The 15312-nt window shown below is 48.9% G+C and overlaps 13 non-coding genes and 1 pseudogene across 13 annotated transcripts; all 14 read right to left on the bottom strand.

The window, feature by feature from the left end:
- Window positions 1–813: 813 nt before the first annotated feature.
- On the bottom strand, window positions 814–977 carry LOC143713625 (U1 spliceosomal RNA). The gene has a single exon (XR_013195181.1). It is a non-coding gene; the product is annotated as a U1 spliceosomal RNA (small nuclear RNA).
- A 434-nt stretch (window positions 978–1411) lies between these two features.
- On the bottom strand, window positions 1412–1602 carry LOC143713679 (U2 spliceosomal RNA). Its single transcript, XR_013195230.1, has one exon. It is a non-coding gene; the product is annotated as a U2 spliceosomal RNA (small nuclear RNA).
- A 1129-nt stretch (window positions 1603–2731) lies between these two features.
- On the bottom strand, window positions 2732–2895 carry LOC143713825 (U1 spliceosomal RNA). The gene has a single exon (XR_013195315.1). It is a non-coding gene; the product is annotated as a U1 spliceosomal RNA (small nuclear RNA).
- Window positions 2896–3329: 434 nt separating this feature from the next.
- On the bottom strand, window positions 3330–3520 carry LOC143713708 (U2 spliceosomal RNA). Its single transcript, XR_013195260.1, has one exon. It is a non-coding gene; the product is annotated as a U2 spliceosomal RNA (small nuclear RNA).
- A 1120-nt stretch (window positions 3521–4640) lies between these two features.
- LOC143713826 (U1 spliceosomal RNA) lies at window positions 4641–4804 on the bottom strand. The gene has a single exon (XR_013195316.1). It is a non-coding gene; the product is annotated as a U1 spliceosomal RNA (small nuclear RNA).
- A 434-nt stretch (window positions 4805–5238) lies between these two features.
- Window positions 5239–5429, bottom strand: LOC143713709 (U2 spliceosomal RNA). Its single transcript, XR_013195261.1, has one exon. It is a non-coding gene; the product is annotated as a U2 spliceosomal RNA (small nuclear RNA).
- A 1120-nt stretch (window positions 5430–6549) lies between these two features.
- Window positions 6550–6713, bottom strand: LOC143713828 (U1 spliceosomal RNA). Its single transcript, XR_013195317.1, has one exon. It is a non-coding gene; the product is annotated as a U1 spliceosomal RNA (small nuclear RNA).
- Window positions 6714–7147: 434 nt separating this feature from the next.
- Window positions 7148–7338, bottom strand: LOC143713681 (U2 spliceosomal RNA). The gene has a single exon (XR_013195231.1). It is a non-coding gene; the product is annotated as a U2 spliceosomal RNA (small nuclear RNA).
- A 1120-nt stretch (window positions 7339–8458) lies between these two features.
- On the bottom strand, window positions 8459–8622 carry LOC143713579 (U1 spliceosomal RNA). Its single transcript, XR_013195136.1, has one exon. It is a non-coding gene; the product is annotated as a U1 spliceosomal RNA (small nuclear RNA).
- Window positions 8623–9056: 434 nt separating this feature from the next.
- On the bottom strand, window positions 9057–9247 carry LOC143713682 (U2 spliceosomal RNA). Its single transcript, XR_013195232.1, has one exon. It is a non-coding gene; the product is annotated as a U2 spliceosomal RNA (small nuclear RNA).
- A 1128-nt stretch (window positions 9248–10375) lies between these two features.
- Window positions 10376–10539, bottom strand: LOC143713626 (U1 spliceosomal RNA). Its single transcript, XR_013195182.1, has one exon. It is a non-coding gene; the product is annotated as a U1 spliceosomal RNA (small nuclear RNA).
- Window positions 10540–10973: 434 nt separating this feature from the next.
- Window positions 10974–11164, bottom strand: LOC143713683 (U2 spliceosomal RNA). The gene has a single exon (XR_013195233.1). It is a non-coding gene; the product is annotated as a U2 spliceosomal RNA (small nuclear RNA).
- A 1128-nt stretch (window positions 11165–12292) lies between these two features.
- Window positions 12293–12456, bottom strand: LOC143713627 (U1 spliceosomal RNA). Its single transcript, XR_013195183.1, has one exon. It is a non-coding gene; the product is annotated as a U1 spliceosomal RNA (small nuclear RNA).
- A 434-nt stretch (window positions 12457–12890) lies between these two features.
- LOC143713748 (U2 spliceosomal RNA) lies at window positions 12891–13068 on the bottom strand (annotated as a pseudogene).
- Window positions 13069–15312: the final 2244 nt, after the last annotated feature.

Here is a 15312-nt window from a genome sequence, read left to right on the forward strand (position 1 = left end):
CCCAAGGTGGCGCTGCAGCGATCAGAAGTACGAAATGCCTCGTAACTCCTGAACCGTCCGTCGCAGACCCAAGTGTCTTACATCACCGGAATCCTTGGCTCGGGCCGAACAAGACGCAGGCCTCGGATTCGATGGTTGCGCTGGGGAGATTTTCGGGTATTTGGGATTTTGTGAAAAAGCTACTTTTGCACACTAGTCCTAGGTCTTTCGCCCGATCTGACCCAAACCGGTGCAGAAAGATTCCCTGGAGTCTGATTGCCGACAGCGATGGGGAAAAAAGTCGGAATTTCGATTCACGTTGGCGACGGGATGCCAAAACGTTGGGAGTGGGCGAGGCGGGCTTTACTTAAATGGCCATAACTCTCCAACGGAATGAGACAATTACACCCAAGTCGGTACACCTGTGCACGGGCTCAGCCTGTGCTCAGGTGAAAAGGGATGTGGCGACTGGCCACTTGGTGGCGCTGTAAACAGTAAAAACAACAACATGAATACGGCCATAGGCGACTGTATGTCAGGTGATTTTTCACACATGCACAAGGTATTCATACCACATGATAGAACTCCTCATTCGGAACAACTTTGCTTCTAGGACCACTGCTGCCAATAAAAGCGCTGGTTGAATAATGGAGATTATTTGAAGAATGATGAAAAAAATAAACTAAAAAACAGCCCTACTTTTGCAGACTGGTCCTAGGTTGAGAGTTTTACATCTCTCGATCAACCACTGCAGTTCAATTCTCTGGACTTCCTAGGTCGTTAACTACCAGAAGAAGAGGAACTCGAACAATCTGCTCTTTTAACCAGTGTGTCCAGGGGAGAGCGCGAACGCAGTCCCCCACTACCATAAATTATGCAGTCGAGATTCCCACATTTGGGGAATTCGCAGGGGTCAGCACAACCGGAGCGCAATGGCCGAGCCTCGCCCTGGGTGAACCACCTTCCTGATCATGGTGTCTCCCCTGCCAGGTAAGTATGAATTCCCAGGCCTCCCGTCAGAGGCACCGTGTCCCTCTCCGCAATCCTCACCAACGGTCGGACAATCAAACACACACCTGATTCAACTCATCAGCTCATTCGTAAAAACTCCAAGAGATAAGAGAGAGACATCAAAAACCTGCAGAGTCGGGCTCTTTTGCTGTTGTTGTTGTGGATGATGTTGTTTTCATGCTCCGGATCCATGAGCCAAAAATCAATTTCATACGCGGTCACCGGATAGTGGACGAATCAGATGTTAAACGAGATAAGAACAGAGTTGTTGTTTTTTTTTCCCTCTCACACCACCATTACCTGTATAGCATATGATCACCTACAACACCTTTAAAGCACCCATACACAGCAATATACGTTACTTCCATTAACACCTGCTGCCACACAAGACTAAAACATCTCTTTCATTGAACACAGTTTTTGGGGGTGCACCGTTCCCAGAAGTACTGCAATACCGGGTCGATGCGTGGAGTGGACGGAGCAAGCCCCTCTTCCATCTCCCAGTTCCAAAAATCAATTTAATATATGGTGCCCGGGTAGGGCACGTATCAGATATTAAACTGATAAGAACAGATACTACACTTGATCTTAGCCAAAAGGCCGAGAAGCGATGACACAATGACGCAGAGGCGGGGGAGCCGTCAAAGGCCACGCCCACCTGGGCCGTGGCGAGAGGGTCTAAAGGTCGCCAGCAAACAAGCTCAGCTCACAGCAATACAAGCTCAGCTTGACTGTTGACACCGAAAATGGATCACAGCAGAGCGCACAACACGACACTTTGGAGTGCAACCTGGGATTTTGGACCAACAAACATTCTGCCCTAAAAGTGAGCGGGCAGACCAAAGCGTACGTCGTAGAGACTTGAAACTCTTGAGGGATGGTAGTACCCGCCCGGTCTACAACATCACCAAGGCTCGGCCCAATCGGCCCCAAGGTGGCGCTGCAGCGATCAGAAGTACGAAATGCCTCGTAACTCCTGAACCGTCCGTCGCAGACCCAAGTGTCTTACATCACCGGAATCCTTGGCTCGGGCCGAACAAGACGCAGGCCTCGGATTCGATGGTTGCGCTGGCGAGATTTTCGGGTATTTGGGATTTTGTGAAAAAGCTACTCTTGCACACTAGTCCTAGGTCTTTCGCCCGATCTGACCCAAACCGGTGCAGAAAGATTCCCTGGAGTCTGATTGCCGACAGCGATGGGGAAAAAAGTCGGAATTTCGATTCACGTTGGCGACGGGATGCCAAAACGTTGGGAGTGGGCGAGGCGGGCTTTACTTAAATGGCCATAACTCTCCAACGGAATGAGACAATTACACCCAAGTCGGTACACCTGTGCACGGGCTCAGCCTGTGCTCAGGTGAAAAGGGATGTGGCGACTGGCCACTTGTTGGCGCTGTAAACAGTAAAAACAACAACATGAATACGGCCATAGGCGACTGTATGTCAGGTGATTTTTCACACATGCACAAGGTATTCATACCACATGATAGAACTCCTCATTCGGAACAACTTTGCTTCTAGGACCACTACTGCCAATAAAAGCGCTGGTTGAATAATGGAGATTATTTGAAGAATGATGAAAAAAATAAACTAAAAAACAGCCCTACTTTTGCAGACTGGTCCTAGGTTGAGAGTTTTACATCTCTCGATCAACCACTGCAGTTCAATTCTCTGGACTTCCTAGGTCGTTAACTACCAGAAGAAGAGGAACTCGAACAATCTGCTCTTTTAACCAGTGTGTCCAGGGGAGAGCGCGAACGCAGTCCCCCACTACCATAAATTATGCAGTCGAGATTCCCACATTTGGGGAATTCGCAGGGGTCAGCACAACCGGAGTGCAATGGCCGAGCCTCGCCCTGGGTGAACCACCTTCCTGATCATGGTGTCTCCCCTGCCAGGTAAGTATGAATTCCCAGGCCTCCCGTCAGAGGAACCGTGTCCCTCTCCGCAATCCTCACCAACGGTCGGACAATCAAACACACACCTGATTCAACTCATCAGCTCATTCGTAAAAACTCCAAGAGATAAGAGAGAGACATCAAAAACCTGCAGAGTCGGGCTCTTTTGCTGTTGTTGTTGTGGATGATGTTGTTTTCATGCTCCGGATCCATGAGCCAAAAATCAATTTCATACGCGGTCACCGGATAGTGGACGAATCAGATGTTAAACGAGATAAGAACAGAGTTGTTGTTTTTTTTTCCCTCTCACACCACCATTACCTGTATAGCATATGATCACCTACAACACCTTTAAAGCACCCATACACAGCAATATACGTTACTTCCATTAACACCTGCTGCCACACAAGACTAAAACATCTCTTTCATTGAACACAGTTTTTGGGGGTGCACCGTTCCCAGAAGTACTGCAATACCGGGTCGATGCGTGGAGTGGACGGAGCAAGCCCCTCTTCCATCTCCCAGTTCCAAAAATCAATTTAATATATGGTGCCCGGGTACGGCACGTATCAGATATTAAACTGATAAGAACAGATACTACACTTGATCTTAGCCAAAAGGCCGAGAAGCGATGACACAATGACGCAGAGGCGGGGGAGCCGTCAAAGGCCACGCCCACCTGGGCCGTGGCGAGAGGGTCTAAAGGTCGCCAACAAACAAGCTCAGCTCACAGCAATACAAGCTCAGCTTGACTGTTGACACCGAAAATGGATCACAGCAGAGCGCACAACACGACACTTTGGAGTGCAACCTGGGATTTTGGACCAACAAACATTCTGCCCTAAAAGTGAGCGGGCAGACCAAAGCGTACGTCGTAGAGACTTGAAACTCTTGAGGGATGGTAGTACCCGCCCGGTCTACAACATCACCAAGGCTCGGCCCCAAGGTGGCGCTGCAGCGATCAGAAGTACGAAATGCCTCGTAACTCCTGAACCGTCCGTCGCAGACCCAAGTGTCTTACATCACCGGAATCCTTGGCTCGGGCCGAACAAGACGCAGGCCTCGGATTCGATGGTTGCGCTGGGGAGATTTTCGGGTATTTGGGATTTTGTGAAAAAGCTACTTTTGCACACTAGTCCTAGGTCTTTCGCCCGATCTGACCCAAACCGGTGCAGAAAGATTCCCTGGAGTCTGATTGCCGACAGCGATGGGGAAAAAAGTCGGAATTTCGATTCACGTTGGCGACGGGATGCCAAAACGTTGGGAGTGGGCGAGGCGGGCTTTACTTAAATGGCCATAACTCTCCAACGGAATGAGACAATTACACCCAAGTCGGTACACCTGTGCACGGGCTCAGCCTGTGCTCAGGTGAAAAGGGATGTGGCGACTGGCCACTTGTTGGCGCTGTAAACAGTAAAAACAACAACATGAATACGGCCATAGGCGACTGTATGTCAGGTGATTTTTCACACATGCACAAGGTATTCATACCACATGATAGAACTCCTCATTCGGAACAACTTTGCTTCTAGGACCACTACTGCCAATAAAAGCGCTGGTTGAATAATGGAGATTATTTGAAGAATGATGAAAAAAATAAACTAAAAAACAGCCCTACTTTTGCAGACTGGTCCTAGGTTGAGAGTTTTACATCTCTCGATCAACCACTGCAGTTCAATTCTCTGGACTTCCTAGGTCGTTAACTACCAGAAGAAGAGGAACTCGAACAATCTGCTCTTTTAACCAGTGTGTCCAGGGGAGAGCGCGAACGCAGTCCCCCACTACCATAAATTATGCAGTCGAGATTCCCACATTTGGGGAATTCGCAGGGGTCAGCACAACCGGAGTGCAATGGCCGAGCCTCGCCCTGGGTGAACCACCTTCCTGATCATGGTGTCTCCCCTGCCAGGTAAGTATGAATTCCCAGGCCTCCCGTCAGAGGAACCGTGTCCCTCTCCGCAATCCTCACCAACGGTCGGACAATCAAACACACACCTGATTCAACTCATCAGCTCATTCGTAAAAACTCCAAGAGATAAGAGAGAGACATCAAAAACCTGCAGAGTCGGGCTCTTTTGCTGTTGTTGTTGTGGATGATGTTGTTTTCATGCTCCGGATCCATGAGCCAAAAATCAATTTCATACGCGGTCACCGGATAGTGGACGAATCAGATGTTAAACGAGATAAGAACAGAGTTGTTGTTTTTTTTCCCCTCTCACACCACCATTACCTGTATAGCATATGATCACCTACAACACCTTTAAAGCACCCATACACAGCAATATACGTTACTTCCATTAACACCTGCTGCCACACAAGACTAAAACATCTCTTTCATTGAACACAGTTTTTGGGGGTGCACCGTTCCCAGAAGTACTGCAATACCGGGTCGATGCGTGGAGTGGACGGAGCAAGCCCCTCTTCCATCTCCCAGTTCCAAAAATCAATTTAATATATGGTGCCCGGGTACGGCACGTATCAGATATTAAACTGATAAGAACAGATACTACACTTGATCTTAGCCAAAAGGCCGAGAAGCGATGACACAATGACGCAGAGGCGGGGGAGCCGTCAAAGGCCACGCCCACCTGGGCCGTGGCGAGAGGGTCTAAAGGTCGCCAACAAACAAGCTCAGCTCACAGCAATACAAGCTCAGCTTGACTGTTGACACCGAAAATGGATCACAGCAGAGCGCACAACACGACACTTTGGAGTGCAACCTGGGATTTTGGACCAACAAACATTCTGCCCTAAAAGTGAGCGGGCAGACCAAAGCGTACGTCGTAGAGACTTGAAACTCTTGAGGGATGGTAGTACCCGCCCGGTCTACAACATCACCAAGGCTCGGCCCCAAGGTGGCGCTGCAGCGATCAGAAGTACGAAATGCCTCGTAACTCCTGAACCGTCCGTCGCAGACCCAAGTGTCTTACATCACCGGAATCCTTGGCTCGGGCCGAACAAGACGCAGGCCTCGGATTCGATGGTTGCGCTGGGGAGATTTTCGGGTATTTGGGATTTTGTGAAAAAGCTACTTTTGCACACTAGTCCTAGGTCTTTCGCCCGATCTGACCCAAACCGGTGCAGAAAGATTCCCTGGAGTCTGATTGCCGACAGCGATGGGGAAAAAAGTCGGAATTTCGATTCACGTTGGCGACGGGACGCCAAAACGTTGGGAGTGGGCGAGGCGGGCTTTACTTAAATGGCCATAACTCTCCAACGGAATGAGACAATTACACCCAAGTCGGTACACCTGTGCACGGGCTCAGCCTGTGCTCAGGTGAAAAGGGATGTGGCGACTGGCCACTTGGTGGCGCTGTAAACAGTAAAAACAACAACATGAATACGGCCATAGGCGACTGTATGTCAGGTGATTTTTCACACATGCACAAGGTATTCATACCACATGATAGAACTCCTCATTCGGAACAACTTTGCTTCTAGGACCACTACTGCCAATAAAAGCGCTGGTTGAATAATGGAGATTATTTGAAGAATGATGAAAAAAATAAACTAAAAAACAGCCCTACTTTTGCAGACTGGTCCTAGGTTGAGAGTTTTACATCTCTCGATCAACCACTGCAGTTCAATTCTCTGGACTTCCTAGGTCGTTAACTACCAGAAGAAGAGGAACTCGAACAATCTGCTCTTTTAACCAGTGTGTCCAGGGGAGAGCGCGAACGCAGTCCCCCACTACCATAAATTATGCAGTCGAGATTCCCACATTTGGGGAATTCGCAGGGGTCAGCACAACCGGAGTGCAATGGCCGAGCCTCGCCCTGGGTGAACCACCTTCCTGATCATGGTGTCTCCCCTGCCAGGTAAGTATGAATTCCCAGGCCTCCCGTCAGAGCCACCGTGTCCCTCTCCGCAATCCTCACCAACGGTCGGACAATCAAACACACACCTGATTCAACTCATCAGCTCATTCGTAAAAACTCCAAGAGATAAGAGAGAGACATCAAAAACCTGCAGAGTCGGGCTCTTTTGCTGTTGTTGTTGTGGATGATGTTGTTTTCATGCTCCGGATCCATGAGCCAAAAATCAATTTCATACGCGGTCACCGGATAGTGGACGAATCAGATGTTAAACGAGATAAGAACAGAGTTGTTGTTTTTTTTTCCCTCTCACACCACCATTACCTGTATAGCATATGATCACCTACAACACCTTTAAAGCACCCATACACAGCAATATACGTTACTTCCATTAACACCTGCTGCCACACAAGACTAAAACATCTCTTTCATTGAACACAGTTTTTGGGGGTGCACCGTTCCCAGAAGTACTGCAATACCGGGTCGATGCGTGGAGTGGACGGAGCAAGCCCCTCTTCCATCTCCCAGTTCCAAAAATCAATTTAATATATGGTGCCCGGGTAGGGCACGTATCAGATATTAAACTGATAAGAACAGATACTACACTTGATCTTAGCCAAAAGGCCGAGAAGCGATGACACAATGACGCAGAGGCGGGGGAGCCGTCAAAGGCCACGCCCACCTGGGCCGTGGCGAGAGGGTCTAAAGGTCGCCAACAAACAAGCTCAGCTCACAGCAATACAAGCTCAGCTTGACTGTTGACACCGAAAATGGATCACAGCAGAGCGCACAACACGACACTTTGGAGTGCAACCTGGGATTTTGGACCAACAAACATTCTGCCCTAAAAGTGAGCGGGCAGACCAAAGCGTACGTCGTAGAGACTTGAAACTCTTGAGGGATGGTAGTACCCGCCCGGTCTACAACATCACCAAGGCTCGGCCCCAAGGTGGCGCTGCAGCGATCAGAAGTACGAAATGCCTCGTAACTCCTGAACCGTCCGTCGCAGACCCAAGTGTCTTACATCACCGGAATCCTTGGCTCGGGCCGAACAAGACGCAGGCCTCGGATTCGATGGTTGCGCTGGGGAGATTTTCGGGTATTTGGGATTTTGTGAAAAAGCTACTTTTGCACACTAGTCCTAGGTCTTTCGCCCGATCTGACCCAAACCGGTGCAGAAAGATTCCCTGGAGTCTGATTGCCGACAGCGATGGGGAAAAAAGTCGGAATTTCGATTCACGTTGGCGACGGGACGCCAAAACGTTGGGAGTGGGCGAGGCGGGCTTTACTTAAATGGCCATAACTCTCCAACGGAATGAGACAATTACACCCAAGTCGGTACACCTGTGCACGGGCTCAGCCTGTGCTCAGGTGAAAAGGGATGTGGCGACTGGCCACTTGGTGGCGCTGTAAACAGTAAAAACAACAACATGAATACGGCCATAGGCGACTGTATGTCAGGTGATTTTTCACACATGCACAAGGTATTCATACCACATGATAGAACTCCTCATTCGGAACAACTTTGCTTCTAGGACCACTACTGCCAATAAAAGCGCTGGTTGAATAATGGAGATTATTTGAAGAATGATGAAAAAAATAAACTAAAAAACAGCCCTACTTTTGCAGACTGGTCCTAGGTTGAGAGTTTTACATCTCTCGATCAACCACTGCAGTTCAATTCTCTGGACTTCCTAGGTCGTTAACTACCAGAAGAAGAGGAACTCGAACAATCTGCTCTTTTAACCAGTGTGTCCAGGGGAGAGCGCGAACGCAGTCCCCCACTACCATAAATTATGCAGTCGAGATTCCCACATTTGGGGAATTCGCAGGGGTCAGCACAACCGGAGTGCAATGGCCGAGCCTCGCCCTGGGTGAACCACCTTCCTGATCATGGTGTCTCCCCTGCCAGGTAAGTATGAATTCCCAGGCCTCCCGTCAGAGGCACCGTGTCCCTCTCCGCAATCCTCACCAACGGTCGGACAATCAAACACACACCTGATTCAACTCATCAGCTCATTCGTAAAAACTCCAAGAGATAAGAGAGAGACATCAAAAACCTGCAGAGTCGGGCTCTTTTGCTGTTGTTGTTGTGGATGATGTTGTTTTCATGCTCCGGATCCATGAGCCAAAAATCAATTTCATACGCGGTCACCGGATAGTGGACGAATCAGATGTTAAACGAGATAAGAACAGAGTTGTTGTTTTTTTTTCCCTCTCACACCACCATTACCTGTATAGCATATGATCACCTACAACACCTTTAAAGCACCCATACACAGCAATATACGTTACTTCCATTAACACCTGCTGCCACACAAGACTAAAACATCTCTTTCATTGAACACAGTTTTTGGGGGTGCACCGTTCCCAGAAGTACTGCAATACCGGGTCGATGCGTGGAGTGGACGGAGCAAGCCCCTCTTCCATCTCCCAGTTCCAAAAATCAATTTAATATATGGTGCCCGGGTAGGGCACGTATCAGATATTAAACTGATAAGAACAGATACTACACTTGATCTTAGCCAAAAGGCCGAGAAGCGATGACACAATGACGCAGAGGCGGGGGAGCCGTCAAAGGCCACGCCCACCTGGGCCGTGGCGAGAGGGTCTAAAGGTCGCCAACAAACAAGCTCAGCTCACAGCAATACAAGCTCAGCTTGACTGTTGACACCGAAAATGGATCACAGCAGAGCGCACAACACGACACTTTGGAGTGCAACCTGGGATTTTGGACCAACAAACATTCTGCCCTAAAAGTGAGCGGGCAGACCAAAGCGTACGTCGTAGAGACTTGAAACTCTTGAGGGATGGTAGTACCCGCCCGGTCTACAACATCACCAAGGCTCGGCCCAATCGGCCCCAAGGTGGCGCTGCAGCGATCAGAAGTACGAAATGCCTCGTAACTCCTGAACCGTCCGTCGCAGACCCAAGTGTCTTACATCACTGGAATCCTTGGCTCGGGCCGAACAAGACGCAGGCCTCGGATTCAATGGTTGCGCTGGCGAGATTTTCGGGTATTTGGGATTTTGTGAAAAAGCTACTTTTGCACACTAGTCCTAGGTCTTTCGCCCGATCTGACCCAAACCGGTGCAGAAAGATTCCCTGGAGTCTGATTGCCGACAGCGATGGGGAAAAAAGTCGGAATTTCGATTCACGTTGGCGACGGGACGCCAAAACGTTGGGAGTGGGCGAGGCGGGCTTTACTTAAATGGCCATAACTCTCCAACGGAATGAGACAATTACACCCAAGTCGGTACACCTGTGCACGGGCTCAGCCTGTGCTCAGGTGAAAAGGGATGTGGCGACTGGCCACTTGGTGGCGCTGTAAACAGTAAAAACAACAACATGAATACGGCCATAGGCGACTGTATGTCAGGTGATTTTTCACACATGCACAAGGTATTCATACCACATGATAGAACTCCTCATTCGGAACAACTTTGCTTCTAGGACCACTGCTGCCAATAAAAGCGCTGGTTGAATAATGGAGATTATTTGAAGAATGATGAAAAAAAAAACTAAAAAACAGCCCTACTTTTGCAGACTGGTCCTAGGTTGAGAGTTTTACATCTCTCGATCAACCACTGCAGTTCAATTCTCTGGACTTCCTAGGTCGTTAACTACCAGAAGAAGAGGAACTCGAACAATCTGCTCTTTTAACCAGTGTGTCCAGGGGAGAGCGCGAACGCAGTCCCCCACTACCATAAATTATGCAGTCGAGATTCCCACATTTGGGGAATTCGCAGGGGTCAGCACAACCGGAGCGCAATGGCCGAGCCTCGCCCTGGGTGAACCACCTTCCTGATCATGGTGTCTCCCCTGCCAGGTAAGTATGAATTCCCAGGCCTCCCGTCAGAGGCACCGTGTCCCTCTCCGCAATCCTCACCAACGGTCGGACAATCAAACACACACCTGATTCAACTCATCAGCTCATTCGTAAAAACTCCAAGAGATAAGAGAGAGACATCAAAAACCTGCAGAGTCGGGCTCTTTTGCTGTTGTTGTTGTGGATGATGTTGTTTTCATGCTCCGGATCCATGAGCCAAAAATCAATTTCATACGCGGTCACCGGATAGTGGACGAATCAGATGTTAAACGAGATAAGAACAGAGTTGTTGTTTTTTTTTCCCTCTCACACCACCATTACCTGTATAGCATATGATCACCTACAACACCTTTAAAGCACCCATACACAGCAATATACGTTACTTCCATTAACACCTGCTGCCACACAAGACTAAAACATCTCTTTCATTGAACACAGTTTTTGGGGGTGCACCGTTCCCAGAAGTACTGCAATACCGGGTCGATGCGTGGAGTGGACGGAGCAAGCCCCTCTTCCATCTCCCAGTTCCAAAAATCAATTTAATATATGGTGCCCGGGTAGGGCACGTATCAGATATTAAACTGATAAGAACAGATACTACACTTGATCTTAGCCAAAAGGCCGAGAAGCGATGACACAATGACGCAGAGGCGGGGGAGCCGTCAAAGGCCACGCCCACCTGGGCCGTGGCGAGAGGGTCTAAAGGTCGCCAACAAACAAGCTCAGCTCACAGCAATACAAGCTCAGCTTGACTGTTGACACCGAAAATGGATCACAGCAGAGCGCACAACACGACACTTTGGAGTGCAACCTGGGATTTTGGACCAACAAACATTCTGCCCTAAAAGTGAGCGGGCAGACCAAAGCGTACGTCGTAGAGACTTGAAACTCTTGAGGGATGGTAGTACCCGCCCGGTCTACAACATCACCAAGGCTCGGCCCAATCGGCCCCAAGGTGGCGCTGCAGCGATCAGAAGTACGAAATGCCTCGTAACTCCTGAACCGTCCGTCGCAGACCCAAGTGTCTTACATCACTGGAATCCTTGGCTCGGGCCGAACAAGACGCAGGCCTCGGATTCAATGGTTGCGCTGGCGAGATTTTCGGGTATTTGGGATTTTGTGAAAAAGCTACTTTTGCACACTAGTCCTAGGTCTTTCGCCCGATCTGACCCAAACCGGTGCAGAAAGATTCCCTGGAGTCTGATTGCCGACAGCGATGGGGAAAAAAGTCGGAATTTCGATTCACGTTGGCGACGGGACGCCAAAACGTTGGGAGTGGGCGAGGCGGGCTTTACTTAAATGGCCATAACTCTCCAACGGAATGAGACAATTACACCCAAGTCGGTACACCTGTGCACGGGCTCAGCCTGTGCTCAGGTGAAAAGGGATGTGGCGACTGGCCACTTGGTGGCGCTGTAAACAGTAAAAACAACAACATGAATACGGCCATAGGCGACTGTATGTCAGGTGATTTTTCACACATGCACAAGGTATTCATACCACATGATAGAACTCCTCATTCGGAACAACTTTGCTTCTAGGACCACTGCTGCCAATAAAAGCGCTGGTTGAATAATGGAGATTATTTGAAGAATGATGAAAAAAAAAACTAAAAAACAGCCCTACTTTTGCAGACTGGTCCTAGGTTGAGAGTTTTACATCTCTCGATCAACCACTGCAGTTCAATTCTCTGGACTTCCTAGGTCGTTAACTACCAGAAGAAGAGGAACTCGAACAATCTGCTCTTTTAACCAGTGTGTCCAGGGGAGAGCGCGAACGCAGTCCCCCACTACCATAAATTATGCAGTCGAGATTCCCACATTTGGGGAATTCGCAGGGGTCAGCACAACCGGAGCGCAATGGCCGAGCCTCGCCCTGGGTGAACCACCTTCCTGATCATGGTGTCTCCCCTGCCAGGTAAGTATGAATTCCCAGGCCTCCCGTCAGAGGCACCGTGTCCCTCTCCGCAATCCTCACCAACGGTCGGACAATCAAACACACACCTGATTCAACTCATCAGCTCATTCGTAAAAACTCCAAGAGATAAGAGAGAGACATCAAAAACCTGCAGAGTCGGGCTCTTTTGCTGTTGTTGTTGTGGATGATGTTGTTTTCATGCTCCGGATCCATGAGCCAAAAATCAATTTCATACGCGGTCACCGGATAGTGGACGAATCAGATGTTAAACGAGATAAGAACAGAGTTGTTGTTTTTTTTTCCCTCTCACACCACCATTACCTGTATAGCATATGATCACCTACAACACCTTTAAAGCACCCATACACAGCAATATACGTTACTTCCATTAACACCTGCTGCCACACAAGACTAAAACATCTCTTTCATTGAACACAGTTTTTGGGGGTGCACCGTTCCCAGAAGTACTGCAATACCGGGTCGATGCGTGGAGTGGACGGAGCAAGCCCCTCTTCCATCTCCCAGTTCCAAAAATCAATTTAATATATGGTGCCCGGGTAGGGCACGTATCAGATATTAAACTGATAAGAACAGATTTTTTTCTTTCGAAAAAAGTTTATTGTCACATTGTTTCATTCCATTCTTTCAATATCCATTTTTTCCTTATAAAATCACATTTTTGCACATATCTTAAAACAACAAAAAGGACATAAGTTACAGTTAAAAATCAGTTATGTTGATGTGTTGTGTAAAAGTCCATGTATGTTGTGTGTTGTTTTAAAGTAAAGGTAAAATGGATTAAAATAAAATAGGAATGCAAATATAAAACAATAAAACAATAAAATATGCCAAATAAAACATCTCTTGTACAGGATCGAGGGTGAGTCCCTATCAAAATTGTCCATTCACTCCAGGTCTCCAGAACAGGCCCCAGACTCCCCGCTTCTGGTGCCCAGCGGAGATCCCCTCTCCTCCGGCCCGCTGGCCCGCTGTTCCCGTAGCCGGTGTGGTGAGGGTGCATCTACGGGCGGCCAGGGTCGGTGGCGGCCGGGACCTTCTACGTGTGACCCCGGCCCCCCCATCCGAATAACGACGTGCGGCCCACCCTGCAGCGTTGATCTTATTTTCTGCTCGCACGCGTGGAGGGGGACCGTCACGCGTTTCCCCACCAGCAGATTTCTGGTGACCCAGATGGCATCCTTGATCACGTTTAGGGTGAGCCAGAGCGAGGAAAATTTTGGTTGTGTCAGCTCCTTCAAGCCCTGACCCACCCCCAGGATGGCGAGCTTGTAGTCCACCTGGGCCCCACCCGCTGGCAGGCACGGGAAAAACAGGGGGCCGGTCTTGGCCCACAGGTCCCGCGCTTCGCCGCACTCCCAGAGCAGATGTCGAACGGTCTCCGGGGAACCACATCCGGACCGTGGGCAGGTGGAGTTTTTGGCCATGCCTCTGGAGTGCATAACCGCCCTGACCGGGAGGATCTCATGAGCCACCATCCACGACAAGTCTTTAAGCCTGTTCTGGAGAGCTGGGTGGGCTGCGTTCCTCCAAACATCTTTGGCCTCACCTAGTGTGAGGCCTGGAACCGGGCTCACCGATTCTCGATCCTGCACAAGAGAGATAAGAGACTTATGGTTAGTTAAAATGGTGGCATCATTTGTCTCTAAAAGATATTTCTTTAAAAATTTCTTAATAAAACTATGCTCTTTTGACAAATTAAAAGACACAGGACTTTTAAGATCAATGGGTAAAATTTTCAAAGTTCTTAGGTATGACCCCATCCAGAATCGGGTCATGGCTGCTGTCTTGTGTTCTCTGGATGGGGTCAGTGCGTACTGGATGTGGAGGGCGGCAAAGCGGCTGCCTAAAAACAGGTGGGGGTCTGGGAGGCCTTTCCCGCCATTCTCTTTTTTCTTTTTGACGACCTCCCTCTTTAGTCGTTCCCACTTGGACCCCCACAGGAAATAAAATACCGCCCTCTCCAGGTTGGCCAGGAATCGTCTTGGGGGACTAAAAACAGAACAGACAAGTAAAATCAGTGGTAAAATCACAGCTTTAAAAATTAAAATCTTGCCTTCAAACGTCAATTGTCTCAGTCCCCAAAAGCCCAGTCTTTGCCTGACTTTCCCTAACATGTCAGTCCAGTTTCCTTGTCCTCCACCCTCTCTGTCAAATTTTACACCTAAAATTTTCAAATCATTGTCTTTAAAATCCAAATCTAGTCCAACTGTGTCCACGTTCCCCCACGGCCCGAAGAGCTGGGCCTCGGACTTACTCCTATTGAGCTTGGCGCCCGAGGCCCGACCGTACCAGTCAGTCAAGTCCATTGCTCTTCGTACTGATAAAAGGTCAGTCGCTAAAAGGGTCACGTCATCCATATATAAAACACAGGTCGCCGTCAGTCCACCAGTCCCTGGGATGTCTAGTCCTTTAATCCATTTATCCCTTCTCAAGATTTGTGCCAGTGGCTCAATACAAGCCACATACAGAAGGGGAGATAAAGGACACCCCTGACGGACGCCGCTGTAGAGTTTTACAGCTTTGGATAAATGCCCGTTAACCAAAATTCTGCTAGACAGATCGTTGTACAGCAGTCCCACCCAGGCTATAAACCTCCCAGGAAACCCCATTTTTTCCAGTACCTGGAACAGGTACTGGTGCGAGACGCGATCAAAGGCTTTTTCGAAATCTAAATTTAGGACTACTAGCCGAATGTTTCTGTCTCTCGCAAAACAGATGGCGTCTCTGATCAGTACCAGGCTGTCCGTGATCTTCCTGCCGGGCACAGCGCATGCTTGATCCAGGTGGATTACGTCCTCTAAAACAGTCGACATACGTGTAGCTAAAATCTTACTAAAAAGTTT

The sequence above is a fragment of the Siphateles boraxobius genome, unplaced genomic scaffold, assembly GCF_051911475.1.
Source record: "Siphateles boraxobius isolate OS27281-9 unplaced genomic scaffold, OSU_SipBor_1 52, whole genome shotgun sequence".
NCBI classification, from domain to species: Eukaryota; Metazoa; Chordata; class Actinopteri; order Cypriniformes; family Leuciscidae; genus Siphateles; species Siphateles boraxobius.